The sequence below is a fragment of the Anomalospiza imberbis genome, chromosome 1 (assembly GCF_031753505.1).
Source record: "Anomalospiza imberbis isolate Cuckoo-Finch-1a 21T00152 chromosome 1, ASM3175350v1, whole genome shotgun sequence".
NCBI lineage: Eukaryota > Metazoa > Chordata > Aves > Passeriformes > Viduidae > Anomalospiza > Anomalospiza imberbis.
In genome coordinates this window covers 11,578,583-11,595,822 of record NC_089681.1, presented here as the reverse complement: position 1 = coordinate 11,595,822, position 17,240 = coordinate 11,578,583, and the positions used below count along the sequence as shown (strand labels likewise).

The 17,240-nt window shown below is 40.1% G+C and overlaps 1 long non-coding RNA gene across 2 annotated transcripts in view; it reads right to left on the bottom strand.

The window, feature by feature from the left end:
• LOC137469004 (uncharacterized) overlaps nucleotides 1–16,251 on the bottom strand; it is a 71,199-nt gene extending 54,948 nt beyond the window's left edge. For both annotated transcript variants that reach the window (XR_010996303.1, XR_010996304.1), the window contains exon 1: nucleotides 15,414–16,251. This is a non-coding gene — a long non-coding RNA (uncharacterized lncRNA). The remainder of the gene's footprint in view (nucleotides 1–15,413) is intronic.
• Nucleotides 16,252–17,240: the final 989 nt, after the last annotated feature.

The window sequence follows — 17,240 nt, the reverse complement described above, 5'->3', positions numbered from 1 at the left end:
AGTTGGGTAAAACACCCACTTCTTCAATGCTTTAACAACCATATTGTACTATATTTATTTGCTTTCTTTGTCTTACTGAATATTCAGGTGTGTCATACAAAGCAGAACTTCCCAGAATATCCTGCAGCAGATGGATAAAGTGACAGCAAAGAGGAGGGAGCTCTGGACTAACACCTTCTCCAGAGTAGTGGCACTTTGTTTTCCCACATCCTGGGTGCCTTGCCTGGGCAGCCAGATAATTAATTGCCTTGAGCATTGAGATAAATGGTCAAATCCTGGCTATCCTTTGAAAGGGCTGCTGACCTTCATCCTACTTTTCTTCCTAAGAGGACAATTACAACTCAGTAACTGCAGAATCAGAATCCCAAATGCAAATAGTTAGAAAGAAGGAAATATAGTAAAGCTCCCATGGATAAAATCTTGTTAATAGGTAATCATCTTTCATGGATAATGGCAAAAACCTCTCCTTCTGTCTTGCCTCTTAGCCCTTTTTTGTTCATGAAACCCTCATCATTAAGCTGCACAGAAGACCTGCTCCTTTTAGCTTCTTAGAACTATCCAGCTAGGACTTTAGGGGGGATACTTAAACATGCTGATTTTAGTAGTAAATTTGGCAGATTTAAAAATTCATTGGCTCTTCCAGCATCAGCCTGAGTGTAGTATTTATCTGTGAAGTTACCTATGCTTTGTTCTGTATTGCATCTTTTTCTTATACAGTTTTTGTTCACAATATAATAAAAAGCCTATTAAATTGAATGGGAACTGTGTTGCTGCCCCTGTCACTCAGTTGGAGAGTTTTTCTCATGGTGCTTTAAAAGCTCTGCAAAAATACAAGCAGGAAAGTTTCAGTGTAAGAAAATTGTTTGACATTAATTATTAATACATATTAATATTCATAAGGAACCTAATTAGCTGGGAAAGTCATAGTGATCTTATTTGCTGATTAGCAGAGAAAACACTGACATATTTTTCCTGAGTTAACCTTGTTGACTAAAATTTGTGTCAATGAGCAAGTGCAAGGTTAAGAACAAGAGGATAATCATCCTAGTGAGATAATAACTGCTGAAGTAAAACTGTTGCAACAGTGATTTTTCAGCATTTAAGAAATCTAAAGTCATAGATAATTCAGTTTGGAAGGACCTCTGTAGGTAGGTTGGTCCAACTCCCCCAACAAACCTGGGCCAAATTCAAAGTTACCTTCCCTGGTGCCTGGAGGGGACACTGCAGTGTTTACAAAACACCAAATGGGAAATGCTTGAGCAAAGGAGGTAGATGTAATTAGGTATAAAAGACAAAGTTAAGGGTGGTTCTTTGCAGTTTCATCCAGGGAAAAATGTTTTTTGAAGTCATCAAGCTGTTCTGTTTGGCCAGACAGTGTTAAAAGTAACCAAGATAAAATGCTGAAACCCTATTTAAAATGAGTGGTTTCATTCTGACCATAAGATCATAAGGGAAGGTCTCCCAGGAGAAGGACCGTGATTCAGGACAGCCATGAATGTACTAAATAGCAGCTAGGCCTTATCTGACAATTTGTTTATGATATATCTTCTCTCCTCTGGCTTACTGATGGACCACTGCAGAAGTGGCTCACAGGAGACACCTGCCTCAGACTGCTGTGGGTAAGGCACAAACATGTAGGAAGCGCAGCCAAGCTTTTGGGATGTGGTCCCGAGAGCTGGCTGGGCTGAGCAGCAGCAGCACAGGCACAAACACCCCCATGAAGTACAGCATTTCCTGCTTCCTCATGGCCCATACTTACACACATTTATTAAAGCCAGCAGTATTACTTTATTCCCACTCCTAGCAAGGGTCATTACCTAAGGATTTTATCCAGGAATGTTATTTATAACATTCAACCTTGTTATAGCTCTGCCCACTGCTGTTTATGTGACTCATGTTGAGGGTGAGAATCAAAGGCAAGTGAAGTTCTTGGGGTAGCTGACCTTGTTCAGCAGGGCTCTGCCATCTTGAGACAATTTCCAGGTTGCCTCTATATAGCAAGAAAAGGCTACCTCAGCTGTTATGATGGAAAAAAAAAGGTACTCAATACTTCCAGGAACTTTTAAGATTGGATTTTGGCATCTACTATTTCCACACTAATAATGTTGCTATTTTTGCAGCTGAGACTGGGATAGTTTGACAGCTGGGGAAAAAATAATGAAGATTCTTATAGAACAATCTGTATTTTTCCCTAAACCTGTACAGAAAGCCTCGAAATTTAAAAAATCAGGAATCTTACTTAATAATGTGAAACTTCGTGGATGCCTGATTTCTTCTTACATTTTCTTCTTATTTTTTTCCCTAATGTTTGCTTTCTGTTTTGAACCACAGCCTTACTTACTGTGCATGTTTCATAATTTGGGTCTGATGCATTGGTGATGAAATTTTTAGGATCTGCTAGCTATTCTATTGTCTCATGAAGTGTTGTAACACTTGCTTTACTTTTTTTTTCTGCTAGTCAGAAAATCAAGTAAAAGTCCTGTTTAAAAATTGTCTTTCCAGTGGGAGCTTTTGGATTTATGTAAGAGCCAGAGACTGAATTTTTTGACCCTTCTGATATGTTTACCAAAGTATACAATGATTATTTTGGTAATTTGACCTCTCCAACTTAAATTTTATCAAAAGACTGGGGGTACAAAGGAAAAATTCTGAGTAATATTAATTTGTGATTATAAAATTCCTAATATAAGCTCAAATCATGTTTTTGCTATGCTGTTTTGAATTTAAAGCATCAGAATTTCCCAACTATCTCCCTGAGAAGATCAGCAGAATAGACCTCTCAGTTCAGACCTGTTTTCAAATGCACAGGAATGTGCATACCCAGAGCTAAGAAAGATAAATTCAGAAAGATTAAGTGCTTGAAAAAAGATAGGCTGTGGTATAGCCTGAAAGCTGTGAATATGAACAGCAGAAAGGCAGAGGAAACACTTATGGATGTGACCTTGAGGAGAAGCTGAGAGTCAGGCATACCCTCTTTTACAGGCAATGAAACATCCCACCAGAGTTTGCTGCTTCTGCCTGTGTAGAAAGGGATCTATGTACATTGTTTGCAAATAAACAAGATAATTCTAAGAGCATATCAAATTTGTATCAATAGTTTTTATTCCAGTCAAAAAAAATCCTTGCAAGGCCTTGCAGTTTGATGATCTAATTGAGTGGGAAAGGTAACACTAGTCAATAGTATTTCAAATACAAAACTCTTCAGTGAACCTTGAAAGGCTTTGAAGAGTTTAGTTGCATTAGCATTTTGCTCTGGGGTAGGTCACAAAATAAACTAAAACATCACAATACATTTCTAGTTTTTCTCAAGTACTGAAGAGCAATGGGTGTGATTCTGCTGTATAAAACAAGACTAAAAGGAGAATTGCTCAAACTGATCTTCAGAGCAGGCAAATCTGGACACAGCAGACAAGTAAGGAAACGGAAAAGGTTTGGAAAAGAAATAAATGCAAATCAGCAGAAAGTCTGAAATGGACCAGAAATCTCAAACATGTTTGGTACTGCTACAGCAAAGGCAGGACTTCACATAATGGAAACTTCTACAGAGCTAGTTGGAAATGCAAAAGAAAACGTTGGGGAAAAAAATGCCAGAATTTTTGACAAATAGGAATACTTGACATTTGTGAGATAATGAAAGATTTTTTTTTTAGGAAAAATATAACAAAATAGAACATCAATTTACTTCAGAAAAAAAAAAAAAGAGTGATACCATGTTTTCATAGGTGACAATAAATCAGATTAAAACAGAACTTTCCTGAAGCTACAGATTCACCTTTAGGTCTTAACACATATGCAGTGACAGGTTAAATCTGGTTGGCTGAAATTTGGGGCTATCCACCAAACCCTTAAGGCACAGCTAATGCCAGAGTGTTTTAAGTTAAAAATCCAAAAATGGACAGACCCTAAATACAACTTGCCTTATCACAGTACTTATTCCATGGAAGGGTGAGGCACATATATGGGATGGGTTGAATCTGCCATCAATTTTAATCTGCCATCACATTTTGTTTAAGCATTAAGTACAGTTCTGCTGCTGCCAGAGAAGAGGAAACTTTAGCCAAGAAATGTCATTGGACAAGACAAACTTGTGCAAAATGTTCGGTCTGATCTGTGAGAAAAAAAAAACACACTGAAAGCCAGAGAAACTGAAGTTTTGTAGCTGAGATCAGTTCTATTAAAGGTATTAGCTGATCTTTAAATATTTAGCTTCATCAACTATATTTGGGAACAGGATGTAGAGGAGACAAAAAATACCCTTATTCATGTAGCCAATTCTTTTTCTTTATAGCACAGTAGCATGAATATGCCCCAAACCACTTCGACCTTAGCTAATGACTTCTTTCACAGCAGAACTGCCCACTAATTCAAATGCTCCTTGCATGGTCTACTTGTAATAGCAATCCTTGTATGGTTTTCAATGTGAAATCAGGACTTCTCTGGGATCTTCTCTTTGGATCTGGCTCCAAATAACAAAAATGTCTTCTGGCATCCCACACAGAGAAAGTTAATGGATAGACCTCACTTGACACAATTCTAATGAACATGTTTTGTCTTTGTTAATCTCAGTAAAGTCCCAGCACTGTTTTCTCAGACCAGATCTCCCAGGAAAATTTGAATTGCTACAGCCCATTAGGTAATTACAGACCAGGATTCCTGAAATGCCAGAACATGGTCTGGCAAGACCAAGGTACAACCAAGACTACAGGGAAAGCTCAGTCAGCAGTACAGTAGGCTGAAAAGGGAGGGGCTTCTTGGGCAGCAGGGAGCATTCTATGTCCAGTTCCCTGAGAAGCAGGGTATTTGTCCAGTCCTGCTACCACTGATTCTTCTGTCAGGGCACCCTGAGTTCATCTCTCAGTCCCTCCTGCTGCCTGTGTCTGGCTGACTGGGAAATAGTGAAGAATGAGGCTCATGTCACTGATAATCACTTTTAGCAGAAGCACTTCAGCTTTGGCTGAAGAAGTTGCTATCCAGCAACACATTGCTTGCTTTCACTCTTGAACCATCCCACCCACCAGCCAATAGGACTAGAGGTGGCATGTATAACAAAACATTAAAAACAAAAAATTGAATATATCATCTGGTCCAACTGAGTTTGAAGATCTTTTTGACTTTGGCTCTTTGAGAAGTGGGCCCATGAAGTACAACAAGGCCAAAAGCAAGGTCCCTCACCTAGGCTGGGGCAATCCCCAACATCAACGCAGGCTGGCGGTGAAGGGAATGAGAGCAGCCTTATGGAGAAGCACTTGGAGATACTGGGAGACAAAAAATTCTGAATTAATTGGCACTATGCACTTGCAGCCCAGAAAGCCTAGGCTGATACAAAACAGTATCCTGGTCTCTATCAAAGGAAGTGTGTCCTGCAGGTTGTGATAGAGGAGGTTTTTTTCTACCTCCACTCTGGTGAGGTCCTACCTCCAGCTGCATACAGCTCTGGATGTACAAGAAAGTACAAGAAAGACATGAAACTGTTGGAACAGATCAGGAGGAAGATGGTAAGGGTGGTCAGGGGGCTGCAACACCTCTGCTTTGAAGAAAGGCTGAGAAAATTCACTCTGAGAAGACCTCACTGCAGCATTTCCATACTTAAAAGGGGCTTATATGAAAAAGGGAGATGGGCTTTTTACCAGGAGTGTAGTATCAGGATAAAAGGCAAGGGTTTTAAAATAAAAAAGGGTAAATTTAGATGAGACATAAGGAAGAAATATTTTACAGTGATGGTGAGATGCAGGAACAAAAAGTTATCCAGAGAAGTTGTGGATGTTCCATCACTGGAAATGTTTAAAGTCAGGTTGGATGGGGCTTTGATCAACCTGACCCAGTGCAAGATGAGATGTTGGACTAGATGATCTTTAAAAGTCCCTTACAACCCAAACCATTTTATGATTTTACGATTCTTCACACCAAAACTCAGACTGTCTGAAACAGAGAACAGATGGAAAGGTTTCTGTAGATGATAAAACAGAAGAGGCCTCCTTTTCTAGGCTCCTCTTTTTCCCTCTGTGTTGCAAATAAGTGTTTTAAGGTCACTGAAAGAATCACCTTTAAAGAAGAAATATTGCCAAAACCAGGTTTAATATAAAAGCAAAAGTATGACAAAGTTTGTTAGCAAGTTTTCAGTCTATTATTTACCAGGTGGTTAAAGCACACAGAGAAACAGCAAACGAAAATCCAAAATCAATCACTCAATCCAAACCAAAATAAACCCAAAACTATCTATGAGGGAGGGGTGGGGGTGGTGAGAAAAGGATAGGGAGGGGTAAGGATAAAAAGGAATACAGAAGACTTTCCTGTCCCCTACCTAAACAGAGCCCAGACTTGACCAACAGGGCCCAACAGGCCTAAGGGCCCAACAGCATTTAATCTTAAGAACACTTAACCTTAACAGCATTTAGCACTTAACCTTCACAGCACTTAACAGAACTTAACATCACTTAATCGATAACTTAAGCAACTTGACAAAGGTTTCATATAAAACTTACAATACTTGTATTTAACAATTCAAGTTACAACAGTAACTTGCTTGGTACAAATCTGAAGTACTTAAGAATCTAGGAGAACAACATTCCTAGTACATTTGTTATAGCATATTCACACTTGCATGTGCACAGACATAAAGGAGTCTGTACAATTCTGTGAAAAATTCCCCTTGAATTCAGTGAATTACTCATGTCTGCCTTTGCATCTTCTCAACAGGTGAAGGGTTGAGCCTTAAGGTGTGGGGGTATCAGCCACATCATTCAGCTGTCCTCTGAGGTTAGCAAACTTCAGGTTTAGCAAACTTCAGAGTTTTCTGGCCCTTAGAGGCCCCACTCAGAGGGATTTTGCTGTTTGCAGCTGTTGCAGTCTAGGAGAGCTCCAAGGGTCTCACTTTGGACTCCTTTATATAGGGTTGCAAGAGAGCTGGCTTTAGTCAGAGTAATTTTCCATCCTGGCTGCAATTCACATCAGTAACTTTCTTTGAAAGTTTGATAACGAAAATATTATTTCCCTTGGTTTGTATTCAGGTAAGAAAAATAAATTTCCAATGCTGTTTGTTAAAAAAGCAGGAGATCACTAGACAGAACTAGTTCCTGGGAACACTCAGTGTTTCTGACAAGCTCAAGAGGAGCTGAGCCCAGGTGCTGCTCATCAAGGGCAAAGCCTAAGGGACATTTCTCAGATCACAGTGAGTCTGTGGGTGAGAAAGTGGGATGCAGCACCACACTGATGCATTTGCTTCAGACACTTCAGACTTGCCTTTTTTTTTCATCTTCTTGCAGTCACTGTAATTTTGGGAATTCTCTTTAAAAGCTCAGCTCAGGTTTTTGCTCATGGAGGAAGCAGTCCCTCCCCTTTCCCAGTCATTCTATTGGTAGAGTCATATTCATCTTCATTTCATAATGTCAGCTATCAAGAAGTAACAAACTAATTTTCCCTCTGTAAGGCAAAGCTGCATACTTCTTTCAGGTTTTCAGCTGGCATTTTCAAATAGGCTGTTGTAACACTCACATGCTAGTCTGCTTTTACCATCAAATCTGACATCTGCAGTTGACTCTGCTACAGTGAAGTACTTTGGTTTTGTATTTGGGATTTTTCCTAATACTTCATTTAATTAGCTTCCCTTGGCATGTTATAGATGCTCACAGGGTATCTCAGGAGTGAGCTAGAAGGAGAACTACTTCATTCATTAGTTCTACTTTCCTAGCACAATTTTCCAGCTGATAAACAGATGGTTTTGAAACCACGAGAGAATACAAATTCATAGAACTGAGTTCCAGGAGGGGACACAGTAATTTAAACTGTCACATGTAATGCAAACCATCTTATGTCAACCAATTACCTCTTTATTTAACCCAATTACTTGTGTTGAACAAAATCATAGCTTGTGGTTGTCTAAAATATGTACATGGCACCTGATTTACAGACAAAAAATCATGTCTCTATCATCTCACCAGAGATCGGTTCTGGGCATTAATCACACTCAGCACTAAATATTTGGGCCTTATTATTCATTTGAATGACTCTGGATCTGTTGGCAGCCACTGCTTTTGAGCCACTGCTGTTTGAGTAAGAAACCCATTGGCACACAGAACTTTTTTTTCCAGAGGTGTTTCTTTGCTACAATCCAGTCACTTCTCAGTCATTTATTTGACAAATTCAACACAATCAATATTTTAAATATTGTAGTGAAATGCATTTTCTCAAGTCTAAGAAATGAAGTATAGACCTCTTTTTCTCTTTTTTTTTTTCAATTATTAAGGTTGATTTTTGTCCTTGAGAACACAAATTCCCACAGGCCATTCTAGCATTATCGTCAGCAATACCATATACCACATTGAAATAATTTTACTCTTCCTTCCTACTTGCTGGGCTCATTTCTACATTCAAAAATTACTCCTTAAATACCTCTTGCTACAGCACTTTTATGGATATGCACGTTTAGTGAACTTCACAGGTGCCACTTCCCATACCAGTCCCTCATTTTGTATTGTCTAAAGTTTCAAGAGAGCTTTGAAGATCTGTGATGCTAAAAATATATAAAGCGTGAGTTGAGCCTCAAGTACCTGTAAGGTTTTTTTTAAATGCTGCATCAACCAGTTAAAATAAAACTGAAAACGCAGAAAAAGCTGAAGGCATGGATTGAGAAGTCCAAATAAACAGAAATTAGTTATTAACTTTAAAATAAGTTAAATTTCTCTACCGAAATCCTCCCATCTAGCTTTGGTCCGTTTCTATTGCAAACTAGCAGACAGGGCAGAAGCACGGCTGAGAGACTGATTCAGAGACAAAATATAGTTCTAGTGTGTAATTTAGGGAAAGTCCACAAGAGGGGGGTACCAGCCACAAGCAAAGCCTGCTCTGAAAATGGGATCTGCCTGGGTAGGTCTGCAGAGGGTTTTGCAGTAAGGTTTCACTTATATGGCAGCGCTTCTGGGGACCTTTTGGAGATGGGCATCCAGCTCCAGTGTGTTTTTTACTTGACAGCCCGACCTCGGATTTTAGGATTCTAAAGTAACTGAAATAGTTTCTATATAAAATAGTTGATAATAACATGTATTGAAGTAAACAGTTGGAAATATCCTGTAAGTTACTTCAACTTCTGAGATAATAAGAAAAAAAGTCTGGTTCTAGAAAGAAATACAGCAGCACCTAAACAACAGAATTTGTTTCCATGCCTTTTTAGAAAAGGTAAAAACCCCAGAGATCCCTTTTTTACAGGGGAGGTTACTCAGTCAAAACAGCAGATCTCACTTAGGCCAGCACTGCTCACGTATGACTACACCATACAGAGCACTACTTAAATCCCCATTTAACCTTTTTTCTTACATTTTGGCCCTAGATATTTTGTGTGGGCTTTTTTCCCAGTCTTGAGAGCTTAAAACCTGAAAGTCTAAAGCACAAGTCTTAAAAAAAAATTAGATGTTGCTTTTCAATGCAGCTCCATTCTCTTTTTCTCAATGCTGAATGCTATGTAGAGAAATACTTCTGTAATCAGAACACTGTGATAGCTGTTTGCCTGAAGAATCAAACGCTCAACCTGAGGATCCTGACATTTCTGAGCAATGCAGCATGAACTTCTCCAGCCTTGATGAAAGCTGAAGGCAACAAGCATTCTTGAAAATCAGTTTTAGCTAAGAAAACCTAGGTAACTCTAGGTAAATGTGTGTAATTTCAGGTAAATCCGGTGTATATGTTTCTTGACATTTACATTTCCCCTGAAATGCATTTGTACTCATTATGCACTCCTTTCTCCTTTTGAAAGGTAGATGATTGCTGGTTACTTCTGCTTTCATTCTGGAGATTCAAGCACCTGGCAGCTATTGTAACTTAGATGTATTGCAAGAGGGTGCAATGGAAATGCAGTAATTGTAGATGAAACTCCCATGTCCCTGGAGGAAAGGGACATGGGCTTTTTTCCCACTAGAGGTGGCTATTAGCTCATTACACAAAAGTACAGAGTCCCTGTAGGAGGCCGTAAATACTGTTAAAGCAATTCCTACAAGGGTTTTGTGTAGGAATATTCATCTACATTTTGACAGTGGGCTCTGGAGCATCTAAAGAGTGACCACACTCTACCATGGGTAGAGCACTCTTGGAGAATATGCTTATCCCACTAGTCCTTGCTGTGTACCTGCCAACTTCCATGTTTTTCCCTCACTCTTAGTGACTCAGTCAGGGAAGGGAGATTACCCAGCTTAACTGTGAGTCCTCTTGGCCTTCCACCAGCATGGGTGCATGTGGCTGGTTGAAGTAGGCAGCAGCCGTACGGAGGATGTCCATCGCCTGTCCTGCACATCACTTGTGAGGGACCCAGGTGCTCCCCAGAGGAAGAAAGGAAGCCAGGAATGACCATGAGTAAGCCTGATTCTGCTCATCAGCATTCTTGAAAACCAGCCCAATCTTATAAACAAAAGGACAAGATTGGGAGCCAAGGACCTGCCCTAAGCTAGGGAAAGCAGAATCCATGGGACTTGGACTTGGCATTGACAAAACCATGCGGAAGATGCTTGAGCTGGGGCAGAACTAGAGAAGAACATTCATCAGTCACCATCTAGAGATGAAGGGTGGGGACAGGCAGCTGACTATAATTGCAGGAGTGAAGTGGGCCTGAGCGATGGTTCTGGCAAGCTGAGTAAAGAAGTTGAGCTTCATCTGAGGTACAAGTTATATTCCTCTGGTGAAGGAACAGCATGTGAGAAGGCAGAGCAGCCTTTCATCCAGGGGTTCCACTGACTCTCATTCAAAGCCAAGTTTGATATAGGTGAGTGAATTTCAGTCACTATTATTGAGAAAATTATTAAGGTGGGAAAAGATACATGAAAGCCTCACCAGATAAGACAAATAAGTAGCCTAAGTGAAGCAGTTGAAATTCTAACACTTAGGAGCGTAAAGGTTAGAGGAGAATTCTGACATGAAAGACAAAAAACAAATCAGGAGATCAGAAGAGAGCAACTCAGCAGTACTGAGGACATCCCTGCTCCAGAGAGCAATAGAAGTCAGCCTCTCCCCATCTCACTCATGTTCTCTTCTGACAAGCAAAGAGCCTTAGGACATCTTACCGTGGCCGGTGAGCCCAGCAGCTTATTAGTTCTAGCTCTGTATTTGTTATGTATTTTCATAAAAAAATGTTTGGGTTTGGCGGGTGGCTCATCAATAGTGTTTATTCTGCCTTAAGAGCTTTTGCTTAGAAAATAAAAATTACCTGAACAAAGTGGCTTCTTTGTTTCACCACCTCATCTGGGCAGGGTGAATCACTGCAGAGATCAGTATCTTCAAGGAGATGAAAGAAGGGATGTTAAGGCTTGGAGCTTAGAGGTAAATCCAAAGTGCATTTTGTTTAGGAGTACTTTTTCCAGTTTTTGAAGATTAAGAAGCAATTGCACCCCCTAATGAGAAATTAGAGTAGATGCAGAAGAGACTGAAGAGAAACAGGGAAGATGGATGACAGAGAAAATATACAGAACTGAGTGGAAGAACTTATCTGCATCTTGAAATGATGTATTTTCAGAAGGCTTTATCACATGTTCCTACAGTCTAAAGAGACAAAATTTACAAAGCAAGCAAGCAACCAACCAAAAACCCTGCTAAATGGAATTTGCTAGCTGTGCGGATCCTCTCCTTGTTTTGTAGATCAGACATCTTGCTGTAATGTGCTTCTCTACAGTCTATAATTACAGGCTGTCCTCATTCTTACTGACATTTCCAGCCTATAATATTCAGTCATAAATTCCACCTATCTTAGATGCCAAATGATTCGGGTTTTTATTGGCAAACAGTATTATTTGATATGAAGTCATGTGGAATTTAGTATGTGGCAATTAATCGTCTTGTGATTCATAGAATAGAATCATTGATATTGGAAAATAGCTGTAAGTTCATCAAATCCAACCATTAACACACCACTGCCAAGTCCACCACTAAGGTATGTTTCTAGGCACCACATCTCTTCTTTTCCATACTTCCACATTTGGTAACTCCACCACTTCCCTGGGTGGCCTGTTCCAGCCTGACAACCCTTTCCATGAAGAAATATTTTCCTTATAATCAATCCAAACCTCTTCTAGTACAACTTGAAGCCACTTCCTTTCATTCTGTCACTTGTTACTTGGAAGAAGAGACCAACCCCCATCTAGTTAAAACTTCCTTTCAGGGAGTTGCAGAGAGCCATAAGGTCTCCCCTGAGCCTCCTTTTTTTCAGGCTAAACTTCTCCAGCTCCCTCATCAGACTTGTGCTCCAGTAAGTTTGCTCAGCAGCAGGATAAAGTTACTCAAAGCAGAGTTGATGTGGATTAATTCCTGTAATTTTGTTTGGGTGGGTTTTTTGTTTGTTTTGGGTTTTTTTGGTGTGTGTTTTTGTTTTGTTTTGTTGTTTTGTTTTTTTTTTTTTTTTTTTTTTTTTAGTATTTTTTAGTATTTTTAAAGCTCTCTCCTGTCCCTTTCTTTTCTGGCTTGTCCTTCCTATCTGCCCTCCAGAGCTCACCTGTTCTGAATATCTAGAGCATGCATGGATTACTGTAGATGTGTAATTTGCAATTCCACCTCATAGGAATTCACAAATACGCCCAGCTCTTCTGTTTATAGAGCACCTCTTGCTTCAGCATTGCTGCACATTGAACTTGAAGATGTGATTCCCTTCTGGGCGAAGCTGAGCTCCAGCTATGTAGAAACAAACTACTTACCCAGCAAACAATGGAGTGAAGCAGCCTCTGGGGTCCATAACGAGAATGTGTTTGGATTGCATGTGGCAATAAAGCAGTACAGAGGCTGCATTTCTATTCAGTGCTGTGTAACTGCTCAAAAGAAAAACATTTTTTTAAATGCCACTGCAATGCTGAAATGATTCTCCACCCTAACTCTGCCTTCTGGTTTTTCAACTCTTTTTTCCTTTCTCATGATCTGTAGCCTATCTGCTATCTATTAACCCTACTCCTATATCACCATCTTCTCACCATAAGCCTGAAGATTATAGTGCCTTGTGAAAACATTTTGCTGTCCTCAGCAAGGAATAACTAGGAAATGTCTGTGAAACATATGACCAAAATCAGAGAAAAACACAAGCACTGTCACAAACTGGTGTGAGGATTGTAATTTTTAAAATAATGAGTTAACCTCTCCTTTTCATCCTTCCATCCTAGTCATCTGCGATTATGGATATCATTGGCTGAATACCCACTGACTCTATAGAGTAAGAAAAAGAGGTAAACATATTATTAGTATATTAAAAAATCACCATGTGAAATCTGAGATAAAATAATATAAAAATGGACAGCATAATCCCAGCCTTACACAGAAAACAGAACCAAGAAGGGGATGAATGCTTATAGATGTAGCTGTTGGGGCTGCCACAGGATATGTAGCCACTGGCTACACCACAGCCTGTGTGCTGCCTGTATCCCTCAAACCCAAACAACTTTAAATTACTACCTGGATTCCTCAGGAATTACAGCTTGGCCCCGAGATAGGTACCCTTTTAAATATTCTATACTATCTAACTGTAAAGAACGTAATAGCTAGTGGCTTTAATTCCCTAATTATGCATTAATAAGAGACAAATAATTTCACAATGTTCCTGCTGGAATAGAAAGAAATTATTGCTAAACATCCCTTGGTACACTTTAAAAATACAATATATCATCAGGATGAACTTTCATGATGTGTTACATAATATTTTTAACTCCTTAATAAAATTCCAGTTCATGCTTTACATATATATTTGATAATGTTTTGCTGTTGTTCAGACACAAAGATGTTTTATTGACATACATTAAAATAATTTTAAAAACATTTGCAGAGTTCATTGTGATCAGTGTTGAAAATATCCAGCTGCACTGCCCTATTTCTTTTAAAAAATAATATAACCACCCAGCCTCTCAATAAAATGTCCACATAAAGGACAGCAGGTTTTTTATTCCTTCACACACCCATTGATATAAACACAATGATTATGGCTTTTTATGCAAGTGGCCTCTTGCTTCACAGTTTGAAACATCTCTGATTCTGAGTAACTGCAGTTTTATATAATTATTCTTCTAGTTCTTCAGGATCCCTACCACGCCTCATCCAAACATTTACCAAGCTCTGCTGCTTCTCATGATGATGAGTGAAACACAAGAATAGATCTTTTGTCTTTCAGTCTATACACCAGACTTGCTCCATCTATCTACCTGTGCAGGTGGAAGACCATTACTAATTAATGAATGACAAAGATGCATAGTGAAACCAGGCTCTTTGTCACCTGTAGCACATCCACGGACAGACAGCAAGGGTCAGTCTCACACTGCACACGCTGTCACTGACACTGCAGACATTGGTCCTGATGCCTGTGTTCCTGGGGCAGCTGTGACCAGGAACCAGGGACATGTGTTTTATGGCTCTGCAGCTTAAGATGGCTCAGAATGATGCTGCCTGCTTCTGCACAAGAGGCAGGCTTCATCAAGTGATTTATTTTTTATACCCTGGAGTTCAGACACCCATTTCTGGTTATTCCAACATCGCAGCACTGCCCTGCCAATTGCTGATTGTCCAAGTCTGAAAACAGCATTTTGCTGAGGGAAGCTGCATCTTGAGAAGGGTTAAAAGAAAAGACTGCTGAACTCCAGCCTCTTCTTGGGAGCCTTTATTTCCTGGTTGTAAAGTTGTCATAAAATTTTAGAAATTCCTGCTTCAACCTTTTTATATTGCCAGTGTGAGATTTAAATCACTAAAAGATGTTTCACAGTAGTCCTTTTGACAGGGTAATGCAAATTAAACAAGAAGTTCCTCATTCTAGAAAAAAAAATTAAAAATGTTCAGGAATGCACATAAATTGTAAATTTGGAAAATAAGGTCATGGCATTTAACAACAAAAAATCAGTAGTTCTATCTTGCTATCCACCTTATATACAATAACATAAGCAAAAAAAGGTAGCTCTTACAGTGAACTTGCATTTCAAGAAATGCAAATATGCCAAGCTCTTCACCACAGCAAGGAGAGTGAGAGTAAATGAAGAAAGAGCAGGGAGCCACCCATTTCCAATGTCTTGGCTGGAAATACAGAAATGTTCTGATAGCATCCAAGCCTCGAACAGATGCATCTGTCAGAATTCTGTAATTGCTTCAATTCCCAGCACTAACCACTCCAAACAGAAGTATCAAGAAAAATGACTCACGTTACATAATTACATAATCTTGAAAGAAATTTTGCATGAGTATTATATGAGTATTTGCATGAGTATATAGAGAAGGCAATTTCTTGGGGTGGAAGGAGAATAAGAATGCCATTTTGTTGATCACCTAAGATTTAATTATAGCCTGCAGTCAGAGAAACACCCACACTTACTCTTTCCCATACCTTCCATGGATTGCTGTCCTCTGCTCTGGCTCAGGCACAGTGGCTACAGGGTGACTTGGACAAGACAAAAAGTTCATGTTCTGGAGTGGGTTACACATACCTGTTGTGACCAAAATAACCTTACAGCTGCATCAAGCAGGATCCTCATGGGGTGAAGGGTTTTGTGTAGTTGGCACTAAAAAGAAAGAAGAAATTCTACTCTGGTCTTAAAATCATCATTCCAGTATCTTAATTCACAGGATTCTGCTTCTGTTTCCTTGTCTACCATCCTTCTTTCTATTAACCTCTTGAGCTTGTTCTGCTCCTTGGTACAGTTCTGACTATGCACTTGCATTAGTCTGGTACTAATTTTCAGCAATTGTTGATTCATGTATATTAATTTACATTTCTTAGTCTTCAGAAGGATTGTGTTGGTTCCAGTAACTTGAAGGCTATGGCTCTTCTTGTGTTTGGTCTCTAGCATGAAATACCCAGAAGGTTTAAACACAGTTTAATTTGATCTGTGGAGATTGGACCATACGGAAAAGGCATTTTTAGCAGGCACAAGGAATATTTATAAACTGAACATAGGAAATCAAGCGCAGATGTATTTAAGAAGTTCAGTCTCCAGTGTTTCAAAATTGTTTACATCTGTAATAACCCTTGTTCAAACTGGGGAAAAGCAGCTCCTGCTGTGAACACGTTTTTACAGATAGATGTCTATGATTTTGGATGCTACTGCTGCACCAGAATTCATTTCATTGTTGAAGGAATAACCATCATTGTTGGATTGAGACCCTTGTTATTACCAAGTAGAAAAATCTGTGTTTGATCTCTTTAGCTCACTGGATCTTTACTTTTAGCCTGAAGTGACTGATCCGATGAGTGAACCAAAGCCCCATCTCTTAATGGCTTCCAATTTCACCTGGATTTATTCAAAAGTGTCAAACTGGATTTATTCAAACATGTCAAACTGGCAAGATCTCATCTCCTTTAGCTCCATGTGAATTTGATTGGTTTTGATTATTCTTTCACCAGTTCCTGCTGAAGTCGTATCATGTTTCACAGGTTCCTCACTATTAAATATTGTTATGCTGTGATAGACATGTTAGATAATGTTGCATTCTAACAAGTAGGCAGCCCAGGAAAAGTCCCTCTTGGAGAAATGGGAGGACCACAGCTTAGTGCACTTGAGGAGTTCAAGGCTAAAAGAGGAAGCTCAGGTTAATCCTGGGCTGTATCAAAAGCAGAGTGGCCAGCAGGATGACAGAAGGGATTCTGCTCCTTGGCTCTGCTCTGGTACCAGAGACCTCACCTGGAGTGCTGTGGGAGCCTGACACAATACACACAGGGATCCATTTCATCGAGGCCAGATGAGGGCCACAAAGTTGATCAGAGGAGAAGCAGCACCTCTCTAATGAAGACAGGCTAAGAGTGATGGGGCTGTTCAGCCCGGAGAAGACTCTGTGGAGACCTTACAGCACTACCCAGTGTGTAAAGGGGCTACAACAGAGCCAGAGAGCGACCTTTCACAAGGGCATGGAGTGAGAGCACAAGGAGGCATGGCTTCAAATCGAAGAGGAATAGATTCAGATTAGATATTAGCAAGAAATTCTTTACTGTGAGGGTGGTGAGGCACCGGAACAGGCTGCCCAGAGAAGCTCTGGATGGCTAAGTCCTAAGTGTTCAAAGTTGGGCTGCACGGGGCTTTGAGCAATCTGGGCCAATGGAAGGTGTCACTGTCCAATCTTCTAATGCGGCTTCCAACTCGAACCCTTCCACGATTCTCTGATTTCTGCCACGGGTGGTGCTGTATTTCGTGTCCCCCCAGCAGAGGGCACGGCCCTGCAGCCGCCCGGCGCCCTCGGCCTACCAGCGCCCCTCAGCGGCCCCGCCCCTCACCCGTCACCACGGCAACCCCGCCCCGCCCTTCGCGTCACATCGCCCG